Source organism: Monodon monoceros, unplaced genomic scaffold (assembly GCF_005190385.1).
Source record: "Monodon monoceros isolate NGI ecotype Baffin Bay Population unplaced genomic scaffold, NGI_Narwhal_1 Super_Scaffold_5, whole genome shotgun sequence".
NCBI classification, from domain to species: domain Eukaryota; kingdom Metazoa; phylum Chordata; class Mammalia; order Artiodactyla; family Monodontidae; genus Monodon; species Monodon monoceros.
Window position 1 is genome coordinate 23,594,879 of NW_021703782.1, and position 25,945 is coordinate 23,620,823.

The following is a 25,945-nucleotide window of genomic DNA, read 5'->3' on the forward strand; positions in this document are numbered from 1 at the left end:
TATTTTTGAAGGTTGATTAGGCAGATTAGATTGATTGAAAATCAATATTTTAAGTTTGCATCTCTTTCTTTCCAGAAATTCTAGTTCTAGAAATTTATATATAGCTATACACATGTATAAAGAGGTTCACATTGCAGCCTATCTGTAACAGAGGACAGAAACAAAAAACAAACAAAATACCCCCAAACTGAAAACTAAAAGTCCATCAATATTGGACTGGCCATGTAAATTATGTAATGTGACGCAGCTATTAAAGAGAATGGAATGTATGTACGCAAAAATTGACTGGGAAGATCACTATCCAAGACAGATTGTAGACTATGTATACTATGCTGCTCTTGTATAAAATACAGGATCTCCACTACGTAGAAATACTTACATACAAGATACAACAAGTGTGAATGTAAGCACTTGGGAAATATCTGAAAGAACCACACAAGATACTGGGAGAGTGGGACAACTTTCCATGTCCCATATGATTGGAATTCTGAAGGGTAAACACACGAACTAATGGACCTCTGCTACCATCTTCCGGCAAGGGAGGGAATTGCAGGCGTCAGACTCCTCTTTACTAAGGAAGCGTCTCAGTCGGCCGGCGTAATGACGTCATCTCGACGAGCGATGACGCATGCGCAGTAGAAGGAGGTCCGCGAGCTGCGTGGGTTTGTGCCTAGGCGCTTGTGGTTCGGGGCCCTGGCACCGGGGGCGCCGGGTTGGCGACTTTTGCACTCTTGGCATTGGGTGGGCGGCATCTTGGGGGTCGCATGAGCCAGTGGCATCATGCCCGTGGGCGCTGGGGTCAGCGTCGCGGCTTTTCCGGACGGACGTTCGTCGGCCAGGAGGAAGGGCGGAAAGCACATCTCGGAAAGGTAATACGGCTTGGCCCCTGGGCCTGGGCTTCGTATCTTGTGCTGTCTCCTGTGACTGTTGCCTCCGCGCGCTGGCCCGTCCGCGCTGTGCTAGGGGGTATTGGTCGTCTCGCGACTCAGTTCACAGTAGCTGAAAGGGACAGTGTGTGATGTTCTGATTTCTCCCCATCGTTTTAAAAGGGAGGCTCTGGCCATTGCTCCTCGGGTAAAATGCAGAGAGACTGCTTTTTAAGATGGGACTGTCAGTGTTGGGGACTCTCCTTAATTACCAGAATGGAATCCCCTTCAGTTCCTCAAGCTGTGTTGTTTAGGCACAGGAAATGTGAGTAATTGTTACTGGAACTAAGTTTGAGTGAAAAACCGCACCGGTACCGCCGAATTTTCGAACTAATCTTACAAAAGTCAGTTCAGATATTATTTTTCACTGTGTTTCCTAGCATTAAGGAATTTTATTATCAGGTTTTGTATAAGGACTAAAAGTAAATTGTGAAGTGGAAGAATTGAGTTTAAACTATTTCAGTCAACACGCATGTATTAATGATACCTTAGTAGTCAACAGCGGGCTAGGTTTTATCAGGGATACAGAAGTTCTGGCCATCTCTGGTTTTAGATATCCCTTATTTGTTGAGACCTTTGCATTGTTTTGTTGCCTTTTATCTGTTTTCAAGATGGGAAAACAGGAACAAGGGAAGTATAGGTTATTACTAGGTGGGGTTGAATAAGTGGAGCGGCAAAATGCAAAGCAGAAAGAAGAGGGACCTACCCTAGAGGGATATGATTTCCATTTTCAAGGCGCATTCATCCTATGCAGGGAGACAGCCTAACATAAAATTTGCCTAACAAAAAATATATTAACAGGTGGAAAGACTATCTCCCAGTTGAACAGCGGATGCCTGGGACTCATTTCATTGCTTTCAAAGTTCCTTAAAAAAAGGTAAGCAAAAGTTAATACCGTATTCTTTCAGAAATCTGAATTCTCCATATAGAGCCCTGGCTCTCAACCCCATCGTACTCCATTTTCCCTTTTTATAGCAAATACTTTTTAATACCTCTTTTACTATCCAGAAATGGAATTCATAGATAAATACAACCTACTTTTGTACTTAATAAAATTAAAAAAATACAACAATGGAATGCGCTAACTATAAATAAAGAATAAAGTAATTTATAAGAAAGTAATATGTATCTCAGTATGTAAATGTTTGGGGATGACGATACTAGAAATAAATAGTCAGTTACTTGTACCATGAATGCAATAAACTATGGACTTTGATTGATAATGATGTGTCAGTGTTGGTTCATGAATTCTAACAAATGAAGCACACTGGTATGGCATGTTGATAATGGGGAAGGCAGTGTGGGATGAAGGAGAGAGAGTATAACTGGGAACTGTGTACATATTGCTCGGTTTTGCTGTGAAACTCAAACTGCTCTAAAACTAGTCTACTAATTTAAAAAGAAAATTGTGTTGCTGGCACTTGAATAACCAAACAGATCAATCGAACAGAGTACATAAATAAACCAAATACATAAAAGAATATTTAGCCATCCTTCACATAGGTAGATATTAAAGAAGTATTTATTTATGTGTCTATTTACAGGCACTCTGCTTGGAGCTGGCAATACAGTGGTGGGCAAAATTGATGTGGTCCCTGCCTTCTGGGAGTTTACAGTCAGGTTAGGAGACCAACATGAAATAAACAAACATAGAAATAACTATATAGAAGTGAGCTTATTTTCTTCCATCTAATCTCTCTGGAAGAAAGGATTGTAATATCGCTTGTAAACTCCAGAGGAGGAAATTTTACTTTGAATCTCATATGTTAGCATCACAGGTTTTGAATAAATGGATAATGTAGTAAAGGATTTTAAACATATTTTCTTCCTTATTTTATTCTTTCTGACAGAGTTTTGAAAAGAATCTTGCTCCAGAAGAACGTTTCTCCCCCTTGGATCTCTTAACAAAATCCAAGGACAGAATGAAGAACTTGGGCTGATTATTGACTTAACATATACTCGCCGCTGTTATAAGCCAGAGGTAAATGGAAGCCGTAATTGAAAATGACCTTTCTGATACTGTAATAATTCATAGTAGTTCAGTAGTTATCATCTTATGCTAAGGTGAATCCTGGCCTTCTCTCATGGGTTCAAAAAGGGAAGCTAGTGGTTTCCTTAAATACACATTTGTAATTGCTGTTTCAAAATGAGATTAAAGATATGAATTGAACTATAGTATTTGGCAGTTGGCTCTAGATATGCTGAAGAAATTCTATAAGCTTCCATGTTCTATATTTTGAAAATGAAGTAAACTTTTAGTAGTTACAGTAGTATCCTAAAAAGAAAGAAAGATATGTCCATTATGTCTTTAGCACTTATTTTAAGCAGTTGCCTGAGCATGTTTAAGCATCACTGTAAAAGACAATTGTTCTTTAAGTTTTATGCTTCCTTTTCCTAATGCCTTCTGATATAGTACAGAAACCCATCTATTCTCTTGGCCCATGTAGGACATTCCAGTGCAAAAGAATTATCCTTCTTCTGACCTGTTCCATGGCCTTGGGAGACAGTAACACCTAATGTCTTTTAATATTTGTAGAGCAGTTTGTCATTTAGAAAGTTCTTTCATATCCATTGACTTAGTTAATCTTCACAGCAATCCTTTGCTCTTGAAGTGGAAGTAGTACTGATATCTCCTACTGAGTGCTTACCCTGCACTAAGCTCAGAGGATAGACAACTACAATTACTAATTTTACAGACGATGAAACTGACTCTCGGAAAAGGAAGAATTGAAATTTCAGCTCTGTTATTCCTTTTTTTTTTATTGTGGTAAAATATAGATAAATCATATTTATTTAACCATTTATAAATATGCAGTTCAGTGGCATTAAGTACAGTCACAGTGTTGTGTAACCATCACCGCTGTCTATAACCAAAACTTTTTCATCATCCTCAACAAAAACTCTGTAACCATCAAACAGTAACAACCCCATTTTCCCTCCCACCAACCCTTGGTAACCTCTATTCTATTTTCTGTCTCTGTGAATTGGCCTATTCTAGGTACCTCGTGTAAGTGGAATCTGCAGTATTTGTCCTCCTGTGTCTGGCTTATTGCACTAAACATCGTGTTTTCAAGATTCATCCATGTCATAGCACGTAACGAAATGCCATTTCTTTTTTGGCTTAGAAAATCCCATTGTGTGTATATAGACCATAGTTTGTTATTCAACGGTTGATTGACACTTGGTTGTTTTCCACCTTGTAGGTATTGTGAATCATGCTGCTATGATCATTGGTGTACAAATACTTGTTCAAATCCCTGCTTTCAGTTCTGTTAGATGTGCAGCGTAGGTAGTAGCAGAGTTGTTGGATCATACGGTAGCTCTACATTTAACCTTTGAGAAAGTGCCAAACTCTTTTCTACAGTGTCGTCTTGTTTTTAAACAATTATCACAAATTTTAAGCATATACAAAAGTATAAAAATACTGTGAGTGTTCCTTGTATACCCATGAACTCATCCAGCTTTCTTATTTACCAACTGATGGCTGTCATGTTTTATCTATACCCCCACCTGTTTCACCCCATTCCATATTATCTTGAAGCAGCTCCGAGACAACATGTAATTACACCTGTACGTTTTTGGTACGTGAATTTAAAATATAGGACTTTTATTCCTTAATATCATTTTTTAATATTAAATACCCAGGGAGTGCTCAAATTTGCAGTTGTCTCCAAAACGTCATAAAAAATTGTTTATAAGAATTTTGAATTAGATCCAAATAAGGTCCACACTTTGTCGTGGATTGTTAGGTCTCTGAAGTCTTGTTTAATCTATAGTTTCTCCCTCCATGTCTCTCTCACTTTTTTTTTCCTCCTTGAATTTTGTTTTTAAAGAAACCAGGTAATTTGTCCCATCTAGATGTCGATGATTACATTCCATGTGTTGGTAACATATTCTTCAATCCTTTTATTTCCTGTAAATTGGTAGTTGATCTGAATGAAGCTTGCATGTTTTTTTTGGCAAGACAGTTTCATGGGTGATGATGTGTTCTTCCATGGAGACATGTATAATTGTCTCTTTCTGTGGTATTAGCAGTCACTGATGATTCATACCTACATCCATTAATTCAGTTGAGGCTTCAAAGAATGGTGAATTCTGTTGTTCTTTTTTTCACTTATTAGCTGGGTATATTTGTATGAGGAGAAGATTCCCCTCATCAACTGTTTGGTTGCTCAGTTGTAGAGGCATGATTCTCTTCTTTTATTTAACAGGTTTCAAAATAATGAGTTGATTCACAAATATCCTCCAGTGGTGACCAGTTTTGTAAAATTTTATTTACTCCTATCACCATGGACCCCGTTACAGTTATTATTCTAACTGAGGCCCTATCTTTGGCCAGTTGGAGCTTCTCAGTGACTCCTGAGTCCTTTTAACATGACATCAGTTGTTTCTAGACTTTTTCAGTGGTCAGAGCTAGGAAATATGTATGTTTGTTTATATTTTTAAAATATGTCATATGTTCCTACTGCTACTTTCCATTTAAATTCAGAACTAGAGAATTTTCACTTATCCTTTTCTGTCTTTTATTGATAGTCTACTTTCTCCCACCCCAGGAATACCAGTTCTCAACAATGCCTGAAATTGCCTCTATTTCCTAATTCGAATCCAAGTTCTTCTGACTCTATTCTACTACTCTCCTTAAATCACAGCTGCTTTATGGCCCTTGAAATGTAAGATAGAACATAAATGTAGGTAGAACTGTTTATATCATTTTGAGTTACACGTGCATTCATTCACATAGATTTGCTTTTCCTTTTGCATGCCTGGTAACTGTCCGTTCTGCAGTTTTAATGAAAATCAAGTGATAATTACTGGTTAAAGCAGCTTTGGAAAAAATGGCTCTCATCAGAATGACTGACATACTAAGTTTAATGTACTCTCCTGGTTTATATCCTGCCTTCTCTAATTAATTTTTTATTCTTTCCCTACAAAGGAAATAATACATATTTTCATGGTTTTGCCTTATAGGACTTACCAGAAACTATTCCTTATTTAAAAATTTGTACAATTGGGCATCAGGTGCCAGATGACGACACTAGTTTTAAATTCCAATGTGCTGTTAATGGGTTTCTGAAAGAACATAAAGATAACGGTGAGTTACTTTTGTTTTTGTTTTTCTTTTACCTGAACTTTGGTATGCATTTTGAGTGGGGTTGGGGATTTTTAACATTTTTAATAGTTCTGGCATTAGTGTCAAGTTGTCTTTGGTAACATTAAGGTGGAAATGTCAGGTGGTGCTAATAGAGTACGGTGTTTTTCCTGTTTATGGTCACAAACAATTTAGTTTAGTTTGGAAAGTGATTTTTGTGAGAAATATGAACTGAGCTTGCTTACTTATCTCTTTTTTAAAAATTTGAATGGAAAATACATAAAAACATAAAAATATTCTTTTGTCCTATTTATTGGTTGAGAGGTGGAAGAAAAGGTTAAGACTCTCAGGTTCTTAGCATATATAAAAGAGAAAACAAAAAGCAAAGGTTTGGAGTGAGACAGATCCCTAGAAGCAAAACAAAACAGAGTGGACCAGAAGAGTGGCTTCCTCATCATATATGTGTTTAAGATATTTTTGCTGCTTTTACACTTTGGGTGCAAGTGAGGAAGAACACTACCACCTCTTACTCTTATCTTCAGACAGGAAGAACTTAAAAGGCTGGTGTTTTCTTGTTTCCGCTTTAAGATCTACTCTGTTGATAGTGGGTCTTAATAGCGTGTGAATTTTAAGGATCCACTTGCCTTTTTCTAGCATCTAACTATCAGAAGGAACATGGTGTTTGCCATGTTTTAAGACTGAGGAATCTTTTGTCTTTGGAACGCCACTGACGCCCATGTGAAAGTGTTCATTTTGTCCTCTTTCTAAATTTAGCCTGAGGAGTGTGCACTTTATTAAATAAATGTAACAGACAGTAAATATTCCGTGTATATAAAATGATGCACGTATATACATAAAACAGGGAGTAGGGGAGTAGGAATAGAGATGGAGGTGGGAAGATAGGGGATAGGAGGCGAGAGAGAGAGGGAGAGACTGGAATTTCAAGATGAATTTTCATTCTATAACCTGGTTGCTTAATGCAAGTACTAGCTCTTAAATATCTTAAGCCCTATTCACAGATCTTCCGTCTACTTTAGCTTTAAAACTTGAGAGGCTTGGCCTGTCCTGTGATAACCAGGGTGTCTAGAAAGGAGGCAAATTATCTGATTTGTTTAAACTGTAGTCACAGAAATGTTACCTCTTAAGATGTTAGGGCACAGCTGCCGGCCTACTCACTTCCCCCAGGCTCCTTTGTGTGTGTTCTGTCTGTTCCGCGTGGGCTAGAAGATCCTTACAAGTGCATGAGAACACGTTTGTAAACCTTGACTGTTCACATGTTATACCAAGTGTAGTCCATTGCATATGCTGACTCCTCTGTGGGTCTTCTGCATGCAGTGGGCTAACTTCACCATGCTGTCTGCCATTGCTGTCTCAGGACCTTAGTTATGATCCATTGGTGACCTCCTCTGCTATAAGGCCCTCCCACAGATGCCAGGCTCACTGATAATGAGGAGGAGACTATACTATGCACTCCCTAGAATTGGTAGAGACTCAGAAAATAAATTGTTTCAGTAAATACCGAGAGCCTTATAGGTTTGTTGTTAGGGCACGGGGATACAGAGGTGAGTAGAAGTCTTTGTTCAGTAGCAACTTACAGTTATCTAGGAAGAGAAACATGTAGTGAGTATAAGTGGGTTAATTATGATAAAAGAATCAAGTGCAGCAGGAATATAGAGGAGAAATTGAGGAAGGCCTGACTGAGGAGACAGCGTTTGAGCTGGGCTTGGGGGAAGAGGATTTTGCCGGAATGAGGAAAGGACAGCCCAGGTATTGGGGACAGGTACAAAAGGCACAGGGCTTGAACTTGTGCTCTGGAGGGGCAGCCTATGGTGTGACTAGAGGGTAGTGTGAAAGGGCAAAGAATTCATACATTCATTTTCAGCAAATATTTGTATAACACCTTCTAAGTTGAAGGCACTGTTCTAGGAAGTAGGAAGAGAACAAAGTTCTTGCCCTTACGTACTTTCCATTCTAGTGGGGGAGAGAGGTGAATAAATAAGTCAATATATGGAGTGTCAAGTGGTGGTAAATGCTTTGGAGAATAACAAAAGAAGATGAAGAGGTGAGGGATTGTGGTAGGTGATCAGGGAAGTCCCCTCTATTAAGATGTCGATTGAGCAGAGCCTTGAAGTGAGAAACAAGCCATTGGATATCTGGGAGAGTGGAGATGGGGTGGGAGGGTGTGTTCTGGGAGAGTGGAGATGGGGTGGGAGGGTGTGTTCTGCGAGAGTGGAGATGGGGTGGGAGGGTGTGTTCTGAAGCAGAAGGAATAGTAGGTGCAAAGTCCCTGAGGCACGACTGTGCTTGGCATGTTTGAGGAATAGTAAGGAAGCCAGTGTGGCTGGACAGGGGAAAGTGAGTGAGGACAGGGCAGTAGAGAATGAGATCAGGGGAGGCTGGCAGGGCAAAGGAGGGAGGTGGATGATGTAGGTCCTTGTAAGTCATAGTTTGAACTTATAATTCAGTTGGAGAGACAGACTGATATTTGTTTATAAAGAGTTCTCAATGCTGTGCTAACAACCTGGGCTCTATTCTGTGCTTAGTGAAGATGTTCAAGCAACAGAGCAATCCAGCCTAGTTTATATTTTAAAAAGATAACATCTTCCATGTGGAGGATCAGTTGAAATAGAAGAGACTGTTAGAATTATAGGGCGGTAGTAATCCAGGCAGGAGATGATGAATGCCAGACACCACCTAGTCACAGACATACCTTTTGCAGAGATCAGCTACATGTTGATGTTTTATATTTACTTTCTCATATAATTTTTTTTAAGTGCTGGACCACGAATTACTGTGGCATAGTTGGAAAAATCTGAGACTCGATTCTAGTCTTTTTTCTGTTTGCCTGCTGTGCAGCTTGGGCTTACGTCTCAAGTCTTACTTTTTCATTGTGAAATAAAAACCGTACTAGTTAACCCGGGAAGTCCACAAGCACATAGACCCATAGTATGTGAGGAGCAGTGAATGAGAGAAGGAATGGAAGTGCTTTGGGACCCCAAGAGCACTTCAGAAACCATTTGTTCTTTTTAATATTGAGCATTAAAATTGAAGGCATTCCATTTGTTTCACTCAAAAACAAATTCTATTCGTCTGGTAGCCTGTTTTTGTTTTTGTGTTTCCACTCCCTTTTTCTATAGTCAGGTCAGTTCCTGATGGGCATTCTCCAGTCCACGCTATTGCATCTGATTGGAGGCTATGCAAAATTTCCCAGAGACAATGAATTTTGACTTTATAGTAGTTAATTCTTGATAGTACGTTCCTGCAAAAACACTCTTTCTTCAGAGTTTTTCCTTTTCAGGTTAGTGGTCGTGTTTTGGTAACTAATAAACACTACTCTTCAGAAAATTGTATAACTTGTTTTTAGTGTATCTGCTTCGCTTACTTAATTCCATATTCCCTGTTTTATAGACAGACTTATTGGTGTCCACTGTACCCATGGTTTAAACAGGACTGGCTACCACATCTGCAGGTGAGTTGCCAACCCCAAGAGGCAGACCATGTTTAAATTGTTCTGTTTACAGTAGTAATGTAAGCTGAATGCAACAAATGCAGTCAGAGAAATGTATGAAGTGGAAGGGAAGGCAATTTTGCCCCCTACTCAGAGGTGACCACCAGTAATAATTTAGCACATATTTTTTGAGACGTAAAAAAATGCAGATATAAGCATATACAATGGTCCCTTGGTATCTGCAGGGGATTGGTTTTAGGACTCCCCATGGATACCAAAATCCTCGGATGCTCAAGTCCCGTATGTAAAATGGTGTAGTATTGTCGGCCTTCCATGTCTGCAGGATATGGAACCGTTTGATATACAGCACTGACTGTATATGTGATTTAATGGTATAGTATTTAGACATTCTGGTTTATAATTTAATATATGGTGGACATCTTCCTATGAAAATATTTGGAGACCTCAATCTTATTTATTTATTTATTTATTCCAAATTTGCTTTATGTAGTTGGATATAAATTAATGAACCAAAACTTAAGCAAGATACATGTAAGGATTTAATAGAACCTGATACTGTAATTCTTTCAGTTTTTCTCAAACTCATCATGGGGCTTGTAAGAAAATTAACCAACATGGATACTACTACAGTTGAATGTCAAATCCTTAAGTGCTTATGACATACTAAATTCTTCTATAATGCACTTATGAAGAACCCTTCAAGAGACTTGTGTTTTGTATGTAGAAAAGTGTTGATTTCTTTGAGGAGTGAAGCATTCAGCTTTCGTGGATAAATCCTTGTTAGGCTGAGGCAATCATTATCATATCCCTCTTTGCCATGAATTGTCTTATGAATGGTCATATCAGTCTGTTTTGGCAAATGAGTAATTAGGGGAAGGCTGTTATTGTGCTTATGAGAATGATATTTTTCTCTGAAAAAAGATAAATATGCATTAGGAAAATGACCATTGGGACTCTTTTTCTGCTTCCTCCTTGTTTTGTTAGAATATGATACTTGGTTTTATAGCAGCTATCTTGTGACCCTGAGATGACTGTATGCCAATAACGACAAATGGTAGATTAGAAAGAACCAGCAAAGACAGAAAACAGCAACATCAGTAGTAACAACAATCACAGCAAAAGAACAATGGGACCTTAACTTGTGGAGTTCCTATAAAGTAAAAAATAAATGCTCTATGTTTATTCTAAAAAAAAAAAAAAGAACTATGCAAAAAAGCTTAAAACTACCTTTTTTGTGCCAGTGTTATAAAATGTAGTTTTAAATAAAACCTTGACCCAAATGCCAGCAACTTCAGAAAAGAATTTGGGTATGGGGAAGAAGAAAGATATCACTTAGGAAAAACAACCACTATCTTTCTCCTAATCTTCTACACACAATTGAAACATATATAGCTGATGTAACACTTTACACAAATCCTATGTACTGGAGCAATAACAAGATCTAAATACAATTATATTTTTAAACACTGGGAGAAGGCTTTACATAAAAATAGCATCCTACTTTTCCCCCTGAATTTCTAAAATATCACGTACTTTTCCCCAACATTTTTTAGGAAACTTTCTGCATGATCTTAATTCCTAATCCCCCGCTCTTTGGGCTCAACGACAAAAGATCAAAACCACCAAAAATGATGGTTCTCTTGAAGTCAGGTGAGAGACACTGGCTCAGTTAGTCTCGTAGGACAAAAGCAGTGCTGCATCAACTGTCTCCATGCAGGAGGGGCACGTGAAGGATCTCATCAGCCAGTCATCTGTACAGCCCAGGTGATCTGCATACACAGCAGAAATCAAATTGGGTTCTCATAAACAAAGTCCATCATACAGATCACACACTCCCGGATCTTTTTTTATAATATTTGTTTTATTTTATTGATTGATTTTATGTTTTGGTTGCGCTGGGTCTTAGTTGCAGCCGGTGGGCTCCTTAGTTATGGCATGCAAACTCTTAGTTGCGGCATGTGTGTGGGATCTAGTTCCATGACCAGGGAACGAACCCAGGCCCCCTGCATTGGGAGTGCGGAGTCTTTAGCCAGTGCACCACCAGGGAAGCCCCCTGGATTCTTTTTTCTGATCTGTTTCTTCCAGGGTCATAAACTCCTTTAGGCTGATGCTGTATGAGGCCTATTCTTTTGAGCTATCCTATTTTGTTCCTCTCAGCTGAGTTGCTAGGCGAGTCTGGCTAGGTGTTGGATGATAGACCAAAACTGGAACTTGATCCAGATATGGCAGCAGCGGCTCCTGATCCAGCTCCGTCCCCTTGCCAAAGCTAGCCCAGTCGGACTGAGACTTGTGAGGCAAGGAGATGTCATCCGAAGTGGGGGACTTAAGGCACTTCCCCATCTGTCAGACAGAGAAAGAAAAATCCTGTATGATCTCACTTTATATGGAATTTTTTAAAAAGCTCATAGAGGCAGGGGGTGGAGGGTGGGTGAAATGGGTAAAGGTGGTCAATATGTACAAACTGCCAGTGATAAATAAGTCCTGGGGATGTGACTATAGTTAATAATACTGTATTGCATATTTAAAATTTGCTAAGAGAGTAGATCTTAAAAGTCCTCATCACAAGAAAAAAAGATTTCTACCATGTATGGTAATGGATGTTAACTAGACGTACTGTGGTGATCATTTTTTAAATTGAAGTATAGTTGATTTACAGTATTATATTGTAATAACAATATATTAGAACCCAGTGATTCAATATTTTTATAGATTATACTCCATTTAAAGTTATTATAAAACATTGGCTATCCTTATAGCTTATTTATTTTATGCATAGTAGTTTGTGCCTCTTCATCCCCTCCCCTACCCCTATCTTGCCCCTCCCCCCTTCCCCCTACCCACTGGTAACCACTGCTTTGATGTCTACATCTGTGCATTCATTTCCTTTCTGTTACATTTATTGTTTATTTTTTAGATTCCACATGCGAGTGATAACATACCGTATTTGTCTTTCTCTGTTTGACTTATTTCACTAAGCATAATAATGTTGCAGCAAAAATAGAAATGAAGTTTTTCCTCTCCTGAAAATAAGGAAAGTAAAGGGGACAGTGAACAGGCTAGAGAAGACACATAAACTGGCCTGAAAGGGTTAATCGATCCTAGTTTTATTTAAACTGTTACTGATCTGTACTGTCTGTAACTAGATGTAAGTTTCACAAAGCTAAATTACATCCTGTTCCTATCACTCCCTAGCTGTCAGTGTAAATTACATCCTGCATCTGGTGCTTAAGCTCCCTGCACTGTCTTGTAGCAAATCACCCTGTGTAGCTGTTTGCATTTCAGGAAGCAGATGGCAGGCAGATAAGGCAGAGGCAAATGAACCCAATTACCGGTCCGCCGGACCCAGTTACCGGACTGCCTGACGCCAGCGATGCCGGTTTTGAAATAATGCAAGAAGAAGAATGCAAGTCCTTTACCACTTTGATCCTTATTACCAGTCCCTGGACTGCGATGGCCGCCCGAGGGGCCAGGAGGCCAGCCGGGTCTTCCAGGCGTGTGTGGGCATCCTGTGTGCAGCCAGTGTCCCCAAGGCCACGCTTGGCCCATCATCACTGAGTGAAGCTGTGCCGCGACAGCGCAGCCGACTTTTTTCTGGCGCTGTGAGGACCTGTGCGCATTGCAGGATTCGGTACCTCTGCCCGCCGTGGGCGCCTCCCTGTGGGAGGGCCTGCTGGACTTCAACACCCACTGCCTGCGCAGGGTGGACTGGGCACCACCCCTGAGCACCCTCTGCCCCTTATCTATATCCAGAGCTCCTTCCAGCCATGGCTTGGCGAGACGGGTTTGTACTTTCCACTTCCAGGGGCTCTCGTGTCGGTGCTGCGAAGCAGAGTTTTAGATGGTACAAAGTGGAGGGTGGGCACTAGAACGGATGCCCAGTGCCCAGGTGTGCGTGCACTAGACGGGGCGTGTGGCCTCGGACTCCTGCCGGCTCGGTGACCCCGGCCGGGTGCCTTAAGGCTTCTAGGTCTCAGTGTTCTCATCTGTAGCATGGGCTTAACAGGACCCAGCCTCCGTGGCGGTTACAAGGTTGCACTGTGTTAATGCTTCTAGACTCTACAAAGTAGAACACTTAGCACAGTTTGGAGCATCGTTAATTGTTGCACAGATGTTACCTGGTCTGTTGAATGACTTTGCCTGGTACACGCCAAAGCAATTAGGAAATTGATATATCCCAGCTTCATTTCCTTTTCATTAAAACAGGGCTCAGGAAAAAAATTTTTTTTTCAATAGTCCTATCATATAGTGGAAAGAGCACTGGTGTGAAGGCAGCTTAGGGTTTGAATTCCAGAGTTTATGCTCTCTGTGGCCTGGGCAGGTTTCTTTTGCACTACAATCCCCACACTTGTAAAATGACATTAAAAACCACCCTTTCTGTGGGTTCTTAGAATTAATTAAGCAGGTTATGTGTGTAGAGTATCCTGGCACTTGAATGAGTTGTCAGAACCAAGTGCTGCTGGAGAGGATGCTTCTGCCCTAGGTAATGTCCCCTTCTACTGGGCGGCAAGTAAACACAAGCACAGTAGTCAGTGCTAGGGAAGAAGTGAGTTCCGGTGTTACAGAGAACAGAATCTTGTTTTTTTTTAATTTAATTTTTATTTTATATTGGAGCATAGTTGATTTACAATATTGTGTTAGTTTCAGGTGTACAGCAAAGTGATTCCATTATACATATATCCATTCTTTTTCAGATTCTTTTCCCATACAGGTTGTTACAGGATATGGAGTAGAGTTTCTTGTGCTATGCAGTAGGTCCTTGTTGATTACCTATTTTATATATAGTCGTGTGTATATGTTAATCCCAAATTCCTAATTTATCCCTCCCCCCATGTTTCCCCTTTGCAGAGCACAGAATCTTGGAAGGGAAAGTTCAGGGTAGGCTTCTTGGAGGAGGTGCCATCCTTTCTAAGGATATGTAGAAGCTCCTGGGGTGGCAGGAGGGAGCAGTGTGTGTCAAAGTTGGAGAAATATAAGAAAATATGGCAAAACTAAGATACAGGACTGGAACTCAGGGTTTGGGAAAGAAATGATAGTTGATACTGGAAACCTAGTGGGGCCCAACAGAAAGGGGCCTTGTTTGTCTTGTCAGAAGTTTAGATGTTTATCCTGAAGGCTGTGGGAAACCCTAAAGAACAGTGAGATGGACTTCTGGTTTAGAGACTCACTCAGACCTCCATGTGGAAGGCACTTGATTGGGTGCAGGGTGAATTGTAATCTAAGGGTCCCACTTAAGTTATAAAAGGTTGAATGGATTTTGCAGATCCGAGAGAGAATGGGTGGGGCCTGGTGACCAGTTAGAAAAGGAAGGGCAGCAAGTATGGGTGACGGTTTATAGCTGCATCTTTTTGTGAGATACAGAGCACAGTAGGAAAGGGATTGGGGGTGGGGAGAGGATCTTACTTCATCTTCAGTGCTTTAGAGGGGCCTGGTAGACAGGTCTGGGCCCAAGGTACAGATCTGGGCTTTTTGGGAGTACAGGTATTTGAAGGCATGGGAGATACTTAGGTTACCCACAAGAAGATCCAAAGAATCTTAGGTCTGAGGGCTTTTAAAGTGAGTATATTGAGGATGCTTATAAGCTGAAAGAAAGTAGCCAGCAGAGAAAGGGTATTAAGATCTAGGAGAGGAAATGATTGTTCATTTGTTTTCAAAAAGTTGAATACTTATCGTGAGCCTGGCCCTTTTCTAGGATCTGGGGTTCACACCATGTGTTATCTCTTCTGTAAGAACAGTTCAACTCATCCCCTGGTGAAGAGAAATCAGATTTTTCTTTGCATCCCATTCAGGTGTAGGAACTGTTCTGTACCTCTGAAGGGACTTTACTTAACCAGAGTAATAAGTTAGAAATCAAAAGAAATTAGAGCTGGAAGACCACTGTACTTAATTTTGCCTAATATTTTACATTGATTGTAAGAAAAATTTATTGCAGAGCCCATTCTCTTCAGAGTTCCTTCACTGAACTTTCTTCATGTCTTGCATCCAGTGGGGCTAGCTTGTAGATTTTGGCCTCCTCCTAAATTTGCTTCTTCATCCACATTGCATTTTGCCTGGACTATGGCAGAAGCTCCTGGGTGGTTTCGCGGCCCCTGGACTCAGTTCCTCTAAGTTCATCTGCCTACTGGGGTTGAGTGATCTTCTAACATGAAAAGATATGCCTAAAATAATGCTGCTAATGGCTTGCCCACACAGAGTTAGTGCATACTAGCCGCCCAGCGTGTGCTCTGCCCAGAGGCATGTAGTCTGAACTGTGCTCTACCAAGCCTCCTGGGGCTCTTTGGCCCTGAGGAAGGGGAGCTTTTTGTGATCACTCCCTTTATCTAACTGGTCCTTCAGCAGTGGGGTGCCTTCTGCTAATCAGCGGAGGCACCCTTACTCAGCCAGTGGTAGCCCCGGACCTCATCACCTGTGGGATACAAGCCATGCTCTCTCCCAGGCTTGATTCGACCAACATCTCTATTTTCTGTCCCTTCTCACACTTGGACCCCTGGCCTTTAGTCATCCCCACCTGCAGCATTTACAGTGCCCAGCAGGAGTCAGGCTTGAGTGTCTTTGCACAGGTGCTCCCTCTGCAGTTAATGCACCTCCTCCTCCAACTCTGCATAGCTTCATCTTTCTCGATTGTACTTCAGGGTTATCATGAAGCCGTCACTTAGACATAACTTTTAGCCTCCATAGGAACCTCTGTGCATAAAGGTTATGGTTCTTTATCTCATGTGATTGAAATTTTGAGTTTACACATGTCCCTCCTTAATGAGGCTTTAAGGGCAGGAGTGGTTTCTAATCCTTAGCACAGAGCAGATGCTTTTTTTTCTTTTTAGATGCTTTTTAACGGTGATAAAATGTATGGTTTAAATCACTCATTTTACAATAATTTTGCTTTAGGTTCTGACAAATAAAGTTTCCAGAAGTTGTGTTCCTGCAATAAGAAATAAAGATGTGACCTTCCAGTTGTGTAAAGCTCTTAGATGCTGTGTAAGTGCGTCAGGTGCGCTAAGGAACCTGGAACTAAGTGGGCTAGTTGTGAGAGAAAGAGACGTAACTATGTTAACAAAGGTAAGCCTTCATTGTGTCCTGCCAACATTTGATAGTTGCTTTTGGGGCAAACTAAAGGGGTAAAATTTTAAACTGTTCCTCCCCATTAAAGGGATTGAATAAATTGGCCACTTTGGGGCACCTGTGTCTTGCAAATTGTCTAATTGGAGATGGAGGTTTAGAAAGTGAGTATTTCAGTCTTGTTTAAGTCTCTTCCCATCAGACTGGTCTCGTGATTTCCTACACACCACGTTACTTCCTGTCTACCTTTTCTTGGTGTTGTTCATGCCTGGATTGTCTCCTGTACCTGCTCAAACCTTGGTCCATTCTCATTTGTACCATGGAAGTTTGTCATGCTGGATACTGTCAGAATTAATCTTACTTAAGTCTGTGTTAAGCCATAAACCACATGTTTTGTATATTTTCTGTTTTTTGTGTTTGTTTATATTTTTATGGTTTCTCTTCAAGAAATATTATGGGAAGGGAAATAGCAAGATGTAAAGAGCAAAAAAGTCATCATGATCTTTAAATTGTTAGAACATGTATCTGCAATCATAATTATACTGCACTGTGGTCTGTGTTAAAATAGGAAATATATGTAACGTCCCTTAGGAGCAGCAAATTCAATGGTGTTGGTGAGGGTGTGTCATGGAAGTAATCACAAAGCAGGTGACTCTTGATTGGGGTCCTGAAACATTAGTGTGTGTTCCCTGTGTCCAGTAGTGGTCTGGAGGGGTCAGGAAGCCTGCCTTTCAATTTGAGGGAACAGAGGGTTTGAGGTCCTCCCTCTTCTATTGCTCTAGTATACTGCATAGCAGCTAATAAAATACTGGGTTTATAGTTGACATTTAAGTCGCTGATTGATCATCAAGATTGGCATGTATCATTGGAAATGAAAATCAGAAGAGTCTTAGGCTTTTTAGGTTTTTCTTTTTTTCCCCTTTGTCTCAAATGTATGTAGTACTTTACTGAGTGGTTGGGAATAAAGTTTGCAGTATTCAGTGTATTCAGTTTTAGTACCTAAATAGAATTAAACTGTTGCTGTAAACTGGAATAACACTTCGTTACTGACAAGTTTTAGAATGCATCAGTTCATCAATTACCTGTTTGGGAAGATTGCAGTTAATGATTTTAAGAATGTGGCTGTAAACCTCCAATTGACTCAAGAAAAGCAAATAAATCAAGATTGACAAATGTATAGGCTCTTCATCTTATTGTGTGTGTGGGTTTTTATTTTCCTTTTAGTTATTTGTCAAGGTATAAAGAACTCTATCACTCTTAAGACAGTAAACTTCACGGGGTATAATCTGACATGGCGGGGAGCAGATCACATGGCCTAGATCTTAAAGGTGATTTTATGTTTAAACTTTCATGAAAACATGTGATTGGAGCACATTAACATATTGATACAGATGGCAGTTAATTTTTGTCTTTTAATACATGTGAGTGCAGCTTCTGTTTTGTTGAAAGAATCTGACCAAATGGTAATGTGAATTGCTGTTGCATAAAGAATAGTGTTGAATCCCCAGTCTTTGCATTTGAGTTTAACAACTCTGTGGTTTTCTATCTTCTTCCTGAGACACTTAATCTCAGGTCCATCTTCGTCACACAGAGTGGTAAATTAGAGAACGATTAATATCACCATTTACAGAAGTGAGACTGAAATCTCAACCATACTGAACATAGGAACTGAAGGGGCCTCTCAGCAGTTCAGAGTTATTACCAAGCCAGTCAGCTGAATTCTGTTCAGTTTTCTCCATAGCAGAGCTTTCCAGGTCCTTCTTTTGAGCTTATTTATTTTTATACACAATTCTGTATGGATACTGTACATAATACTAAATAGTTGTATTAACTGGGTTTAACTGGTGATGTATTTACATCAATATCTAGCTTCGTTTTGTTGATATCTTTTTTAGGGGCTTTCCATTCATCAAAGCTCATGATGTATGTAATCAGTTGCTGGTGTGTAGCTATCATATTTATGATATATAGGGCTTGAACTGGGAAAGGTGGATGGTCATTCTTCTTGCTTTTTAAACTGACAGAGCCTTACAAGAAGCACTTCCCTCTCTGAAATAAATCCACGTAAAACATGTTTGGTCACTCTCCCAATGCAACTGTGTAGTTGTGTGGATTTGGCACACGACTGGCAGCATTGTGGTTGTCTGTAAACAAGAAAGCCTGTTCTCCAGTCTGCAAATCAGCTGTTAGCCAGTAAAACGAACTTTACTGCCATTTCTGACCCCTCACATGGAGCTGTCATACTCAAGAATGTTCATATGTTTTCAAAAAACGTTGTTTATGTACAAATTCCTGATCTGAAAGCCAATATAAAGCAACATCTCCCAAACCTCTGCTGTCTCACCAAGGTCACACACATTCCCTCACTTCTGGCCTCATGGCAAGCTAATACTGTCAGTATCAGATTCTCCTTCCCAGTGGTTCTGGGAGACTGCATAGTTGCTCTGTGAGAGGCACCTCTGCTGAGGTTGAGAGAAGAGCATCTTGGGTGTCAGTCCTGCCCTTGCATGCCCAGAGAGAGGGGTGTGCGCCTCGTTCTCCTGTTGGGATTTTCCTATGCTGCAGGTTTGCAGCTTGTTGTCAAAATTATGTCCTAGTGACTTGTCTTCTGCGTGGTTATATAATCCCAGCACACTTCTTTATGATCTGTAGACTTTTATGGGGTTGTGGCCAGGTCAGGTTTTAAATGTTTGGAAATGTCCAATTGAATAACATTGCAGTGGCAGTGAAGCTTGACAGGAGAATTGTATTACTGTTACCCTAGTTTTGGCTTAAGGGTGATGAGAAGATGAAATTTTTGATGGGTCAGTTTTAGTTATGTATGTGTATGTGATTTACTTTTTTAAATTCTAACATTTGTTATACACAGCTTAGATATGTTGACTTTCTGATTATTCTTCTGATTCTTTATCAGTCCCTTTACTGATGTATTTTCCTCCAAAAAACTACATTTTCTTCCAGACTGTTTTTGTCTGATAGTGAAAAATAAATTTTTCACTTGCAGTCTAAAGTTGATCTGAGAAAAAATGGTTACCTTGGATCTTCCCTTGGCTTCTGTGAAAGAAACTTAATAAAATAATATGGGCAATTCCCATTACTAATCCTAACCATGTACAACAGAGGTCTGTACAGTAACATAGCAAAAATAAGTTACTGTACTTTTAATTAGTCATTGCCTGTTTTAGACTAAGGAGCAGTGAGAGACGTTTATAAATAATGATACCTCAGATCACTTTTGTTAAATGTCCTCTAATATTTGCATATTTGGTATCTGGCTTGTGTTGTCTTTTATACAATCTTGTCTTCTTTCTTTGCACTGTAGTTTAACAACTCTGTGGTTTCCTATCTTCTTCTTGTGACACTCAGGTCCATCAGAATTTCCTGTGACTGTGACAGTAGAGAGTCCTTCCTCCTCAGAAATTGAAGAGGTCGATGATTCCTCAGAAAGTGTTCAGGAAGAGCCAGAGAAAATCCATTTGAAACAAGAAGCATTGCCGGTACAAAGGTATCACTTTAAAGCTATAGAGATTATTTTTCAAACGGAAGCCTGATTGCAACACTGCACAGCTTGTGTGAGGGTTCTGTTTTCTACTCCCATCTGCATTGTATCCCCTTGAATGGTTAAGCTTAGACCAAGGTGAATGGTGGACATTTGAACTCTAAGAAATAAAAATCAAAACATGTCGTTAGTAATATATTTTCCTTTCCTTAGAACCTTAGTATATTAGATTTAGGGAGAACCTTAGTGATCATAAGATAAAGAAATTGAGTTCTGAATGAATAGTCAGCTGATTCAGTGCTCTTGTTTTACAGATGAGAAAATTGACAGTTCTAGTTGAACTCTCTTTTTACAAGAGGAAAATATGGCCTCATTTTAAATAAAAGTAAAGTTGAAAAAAGTTTTGATGTCGATATTCTCCTTTCCTAAAATAAAAAATATCAAGAAGCTACATTCTATTACCAAATAAACCTGACCTCTATTGTCATTCCATACTTTTGTTTGTATGGACAGAAAAGAAAAATTGATTTTCATAAGAAATTTTTGCACCTAAAAAATAATATATTTATTTTATTTCAACTTTAATGAAGAGCTGAACATTTCTAGTAAATAAAGGAACACCATTTGGGGGGGACCTGGTCTTTGTGCTACAAAGTCCCATGTTTAATTTTTAAAAATTATTTAATATGATTTTCTTTTCGTATGAAACTTGACCAGTTTCAGAACTAATTATCCCATTATTGTAGGACTATGGGAATTAACTCTGATTTTCAAAAGAGAAAGTTAGATTTTTATTTTTTAATTAAAATTAATGATAATATAGAGGAATTTTAAGAAAAAAACTTAGAAAATTATGAAATGTTAGAGTAGGAGAAATCTACAGTTCATGTAGAGTTACCCTCTTTCATTTTATAAATGAGCACCTACAATTTGTAGCACGTAAGTGGTTTATTAGTAAATGGCGGAGTACGACAAGACCCTAGAGCATCTAACCCGCATTCCTTGTCATTTTAGATGTGTTGTATTCATTTCCTTCATGAGTGAGTAGACCAGGAGATTGTATTTCTAATAGTAATGATAGACACTGGGGAGGACCAAGAAGTTTACACACTGGGACCACAGAATAGCAGATTCAGAATGCACTGAGAACCCTTTCAGCTCTTCTCCGTTTTGACAAGACACTACAAGGATGGTATCAAAGTGTTTAAGTATATAAGCCCACAACAATCAAGGGATTTCAACATAGTTTTGAAAGACGGAAGACAAGTGGAAGAGTGTGAAACTGAGGCAGTAGGACAGAGGAAAAGCATCACCTAGAATATGCACAGGGACCACCTGCAACTGAGGAGGATTCTGACCCCACCTGCAGAAGTAGCCCCATGCTCAGATGCGCATGTAGGAGAGAAGGTGGAGTTAGTTAAAAGTGTGACTGAAATAGGGGAGCTCATTGAAGGGTTGTGTTTGGAGGAGTGGACTCCCAGCCCCGCCCTCACTCTTCTGAAATGAGATGCTTTCATTTTGAAAACAGTGAAACTGGCGAGAACTAGGGCAGCTAGTGTGTGTTTTTACACCCTAGAAAATTGTGTTTGGGGGGGATCCTATTACAGTTACTCCCAGCTTCTTCCTGCATAAGAAAACCAATCAATCGTTGACTTCAGGGAGCTTTCTGCGCTCATTCTTAAATAGAAAATAACTGTCATTTGCCTGATAGTTGAGTAAAGCTTACAACATGAGAGGGGGGAAAAGTGTGAAAACATATCCTGGTAGGACCGGGGACAATTTAGGGAACAAAATAATTTAAGAAAAAACCCTAATTAGTATTCTGAGGGAGATTTAAAAAGAGCTAGCAACTATAAAATAAGGCTAGGGTGTTAATTAAAAAGAGAATGGTCAGAAAGCAAGAGAGGTCTCTTGGAAATGAAAATATGGTTGCTGAAATAACTTCAGTAGGAATCTAAAAAATTTCTCATTATATAAAAAAGAAAGACACAGTGGAAAATGTGATAGCAATATGTTAGAGAGGCTGCATCTGGGAGATGCAACATGTAACTATTAGAAACTCCAGACCCAGAAAAAAAATGGAGGGAAGCTGTCAAAGGGCAACAAAATTCCCCACAGCTTAAAGTAGACATCAGGCCTCTGATTGAAAATAGTTACTCAAGTTTTGAGCAAGATGAACAAGAATAGACTCACACCTAGGCACCCTTCATTATGAAACTTTAAAATACTGAAAAAATAAATTAACATAGAATAAAATACTGACAGGATACATCCATTCCAGAGAGAAAAATACTGGTCACCTAAAAAGAAAAAGTTAAAATCTGACTTTATCATACTTGTCATCAGCACCATGGATCCTGGAAGGCATTAGAAAGATACCTCCAAAGTTTTTCAGGCACATAATTTTCACCCTAGTGGTTTGTATCCAGCCAAACTATCAGTCATAAGTGGAGGCTGAAGAAGATATTTTGTACACAAAGAAATTTGAAAATTTGACCTCCTGTGCTACACCTTAAGCTATTTATAGAAATAACCCAGCAAAATGAGGCAATAAACCAAGAAGGAAGGTAATAGGGGATTCAATGCAGAGAGCAGCTAGTCTAGATTGGAGAGGCTTCTATTGATTGTGTGATTGAGAGCTTAGGAACACCTTGAGGCCTATCATACTTACTAGGTATTAGGCACTGTTGGAAGGGAGGAGGGAGAGGAAGAGGAGAAGGAACTTGAACTCCAGAGGACAAAAGGCTATACTGACATAAACCTGAAGCAAACTAAGCTATGGTTGATTTTTAACCTACTATTGGTGAGGAAGAGAAGAATCCACTTAAACTTGACACTATAGATGTCCCCCTTTTCAGCAACACACGGGGGTAATGACCACCTATCTAATTTGTTGTCCAAACCAGAACTTGTCCAAACTCCTTACACTTCAATAGTGTAAGGAGGCGCTCTAATGCTGTAACATCAGGACAACAGGTATAAACTGGAACAGCCCAAGGCAGCTTGAGGTATGTGGTCACCCTGCACAAGGGCAGTGACACTGACACAGTATGGAACGAGGTGTAGTCTATACACAGAGACAGTACATCTGCAGTGGGCAATATTAATTTCATTGTAATAATGGCAATACTGTCTTGGTTTGCAGCTTTTATTGTCAACTTGCATGTAATAACAAATAACTAACCTAAACTATACTTAGTATGTATTTGCATTAACTTGGTATGTACTGAAATGTACTAGTATGTACTTAGTATATATTAGGCTCTCAGTGTTTTTGCATGTATTAACTCATTTAATCCTCTGAATAGCCTTATGAGGTTGGTGCTAATATCATTCCCACTTTTGTGAAAAGGAAGCTAAGACAGGGTAGGAACTTGCCCAGGCTGTACCTAATTTAGGGTTGGATCGAGGCTTTGAGTTTAGGCTCTCTGCCTTTTGTCTTAAACCTTACTCCCTACTGACTCTCAAATAACAGAAGACTTAACTGCACATAGAACAGAGTATAAATTTCAACTCTGACAATGTAAAAGCTAGGTCTGGAAGGTAGACAGGAGGTAGAAAAAAGGGAAGATGGTATGAATGTCCTCATTTTACAAAGCGTGACGTTGAGAAAGTTTATAGTTGATCAACAATGTAGGTTTTTAAGTATATCACTACAAGTCAAAGAGATCATGAGCGGTGGAATAACTAATGATGACATAACTTTACTGAGCAGTGTGGACATAGGAAGAGTGTAAAGGAACTAAACCCTTACTTAGTAAAATAGAAAGTGAACAGATAATGCCTCCAGTTTAATCAGAAAATGGTCATGTAAGAGTATTACGTGGAAATGGAGAAGAATTCAAAATAACAATAGTTGGACCTTCCTGGTGTCGCAGTGGTGAATAATCTGCCTGCCAAGGCAGGGGACACGGGTTTGAGCCCTAGTCCAGGAAGATCCCAAATGCCGTGGAGCAACGAAGCCTGTGCACCACAACTATGGAGCCTGTGCTCTAGAGCCTGCGAACCACAACTACTGAGCCCACGTGCCACAACTACTGAAGCCCGCCTGCCTAGATCCTGTGCTCCATGACAAGAGAAGCCACTGCAATGAAGAGTAGCCCCCGCTCACCGCAATTAGAGAAAGCCTGCACGCAGCAATGAAGACCCTACTCAGCCAAAAATAAATAAATAATAATAATTTAAAAATAACAATAGTTGACGTAAACCTCATAAAAAAGGAAATCCAAACAGCCAGTAAACACAGAAAAGTGTACGACTTCATTAAGTAATAAGAGAAAAGTGAGTCAAAACCAATGAAACTACATGCCAATCAGTTTGACAAATACATAAAGTGTGGTAGTATCAGGTATTGTAGACCTGGAATACTGTGGGAATCCTCTACCCTGCTTATACTGGAGTATAAATCGACACAACTACTTTGGAAAGCATTTAGCACTCTCCATCAACTGAATGTATATAAATAGCCTGGGACCCAGCAGCCCTCACCCCTGCCCTGTGTAAATGCACCAGAATAACCGGTACAGCAGGATTCCTGTCCATGATTTGCATTAGCACAAACTGAAAACTAAATGTCCATTAAGAGTCAAAAATTAAATAAATTATGTGTATTCATACAGTGGGAAAACTATCAAGCAATAAAATTGAATGAACTAGAGCTACAGGCTGCAATGTGGATGAATTTTTTAAACCTATGTTGAGTGAAAGAAATAAGATAGAAAAGACTTCATATACTATGATCGTCTACATAAAGTTAGATGTTGACAAAACTAAACTCTTGTTAGGGATGCATGCAGGTTAAAGGAAAGGATTGTCAAGAAATGAGGATGGTGTTTAACTGGGAAGAAGGAAGGAGATTGTGATGGGAAAAGGATGGGGGGGGTTTGAGATGCTGACAAGTATCAATACTTTCAGATTCAAGTACTGGTTATGTAAGTATTCTCTTTGTCACATTGACAGTTTTGTTCTGTGCACTTCTCAGTACGCATATCGTATTTTACAATTAAAAACCTGAGTAAAGAATCGGTCGCTTCTTGAGTGCTGGATGTGGGAGTGGGATGAGACTATTTCATTTTAAGCCCTTCACTACTGTTTGCATTCACATGTTATTCATTCAGCATTAATTGAACATGTGCTGTGTACCATGCACTCTTCTAATTTTATATGTGTTTTAACTCATGTAATCCTCACAAGAGCTCTGTGATATGGGAGCTTATCTCCATTTTATAGATGAGGAAGTTGAGGCCTAGAGTAATAGAACTTGTCCAAGGTTATATAGCTAATGGGTAGTGCCAGGCCCATTTGCCTCAGAGAATCTGAATTTTTACAATATAATCTAAAAGAGAAATTTAATTGCTAATTATAAGAAAAAACATTGCACATTAAAGAAGATGACAAGTTTTCATCTATCCAGTTAGAGAAAAACACACAGTCTGTCTTTCACACACATACATCTTGTATTGGCAGGGATTTTCCTTATTAAGCAATTATTTATTGACCGCCTACGTTGTGCTAGGCACAGGTGCTGGGGATAAACACTTAATAAAATACACCCCCTATCTTCAAATAACTTGCACTCTACGTGAGGAAATAAGCCAACAGTTGTAGTAGAGGTTATATACCAAGTGATACATCGCTGATGGCAGTATAAAATCTCAGAAATCTTTTTTTTTAATAGTAATCTTTTATTTATTTTTATATTTATTTTTGGCTGTGTTGGGTCTTCGTTTCTGTGCGAGGGCTTTCTCTAGTTGCGGCGAGCAGGGGCCACTCTTCATCGCAGTGCGTACGGCTCTTCACTACCGCGGCCTCTCTTGTTGCGGAGCACAGGCTGCAGACGCGCAGGCTCAGTAGTTGTGGCTCACGGGCTTAGCTGCTCCGCGGCATGTGGGATCTTCCCAGACCAGGGC

General features: G+C 39.7%; 2 pseudogenes; one reads left to right on the top strand and one right to left on the bottom strand.

The window, feature by feature from the left end:
• Nucleotides 1-668: 668 nt before the first annotated feature.
• Nucleotides 669-20,230, top strand: LOC114884005 (annotated as a pseudogene).
• On the bottom strand, nt 9,900-11,912 carry LOC114884007 (annotated as a pseudogene).
• Nucleotides 20,231-25,945: the final 5,715 nt, after the last annotated feature.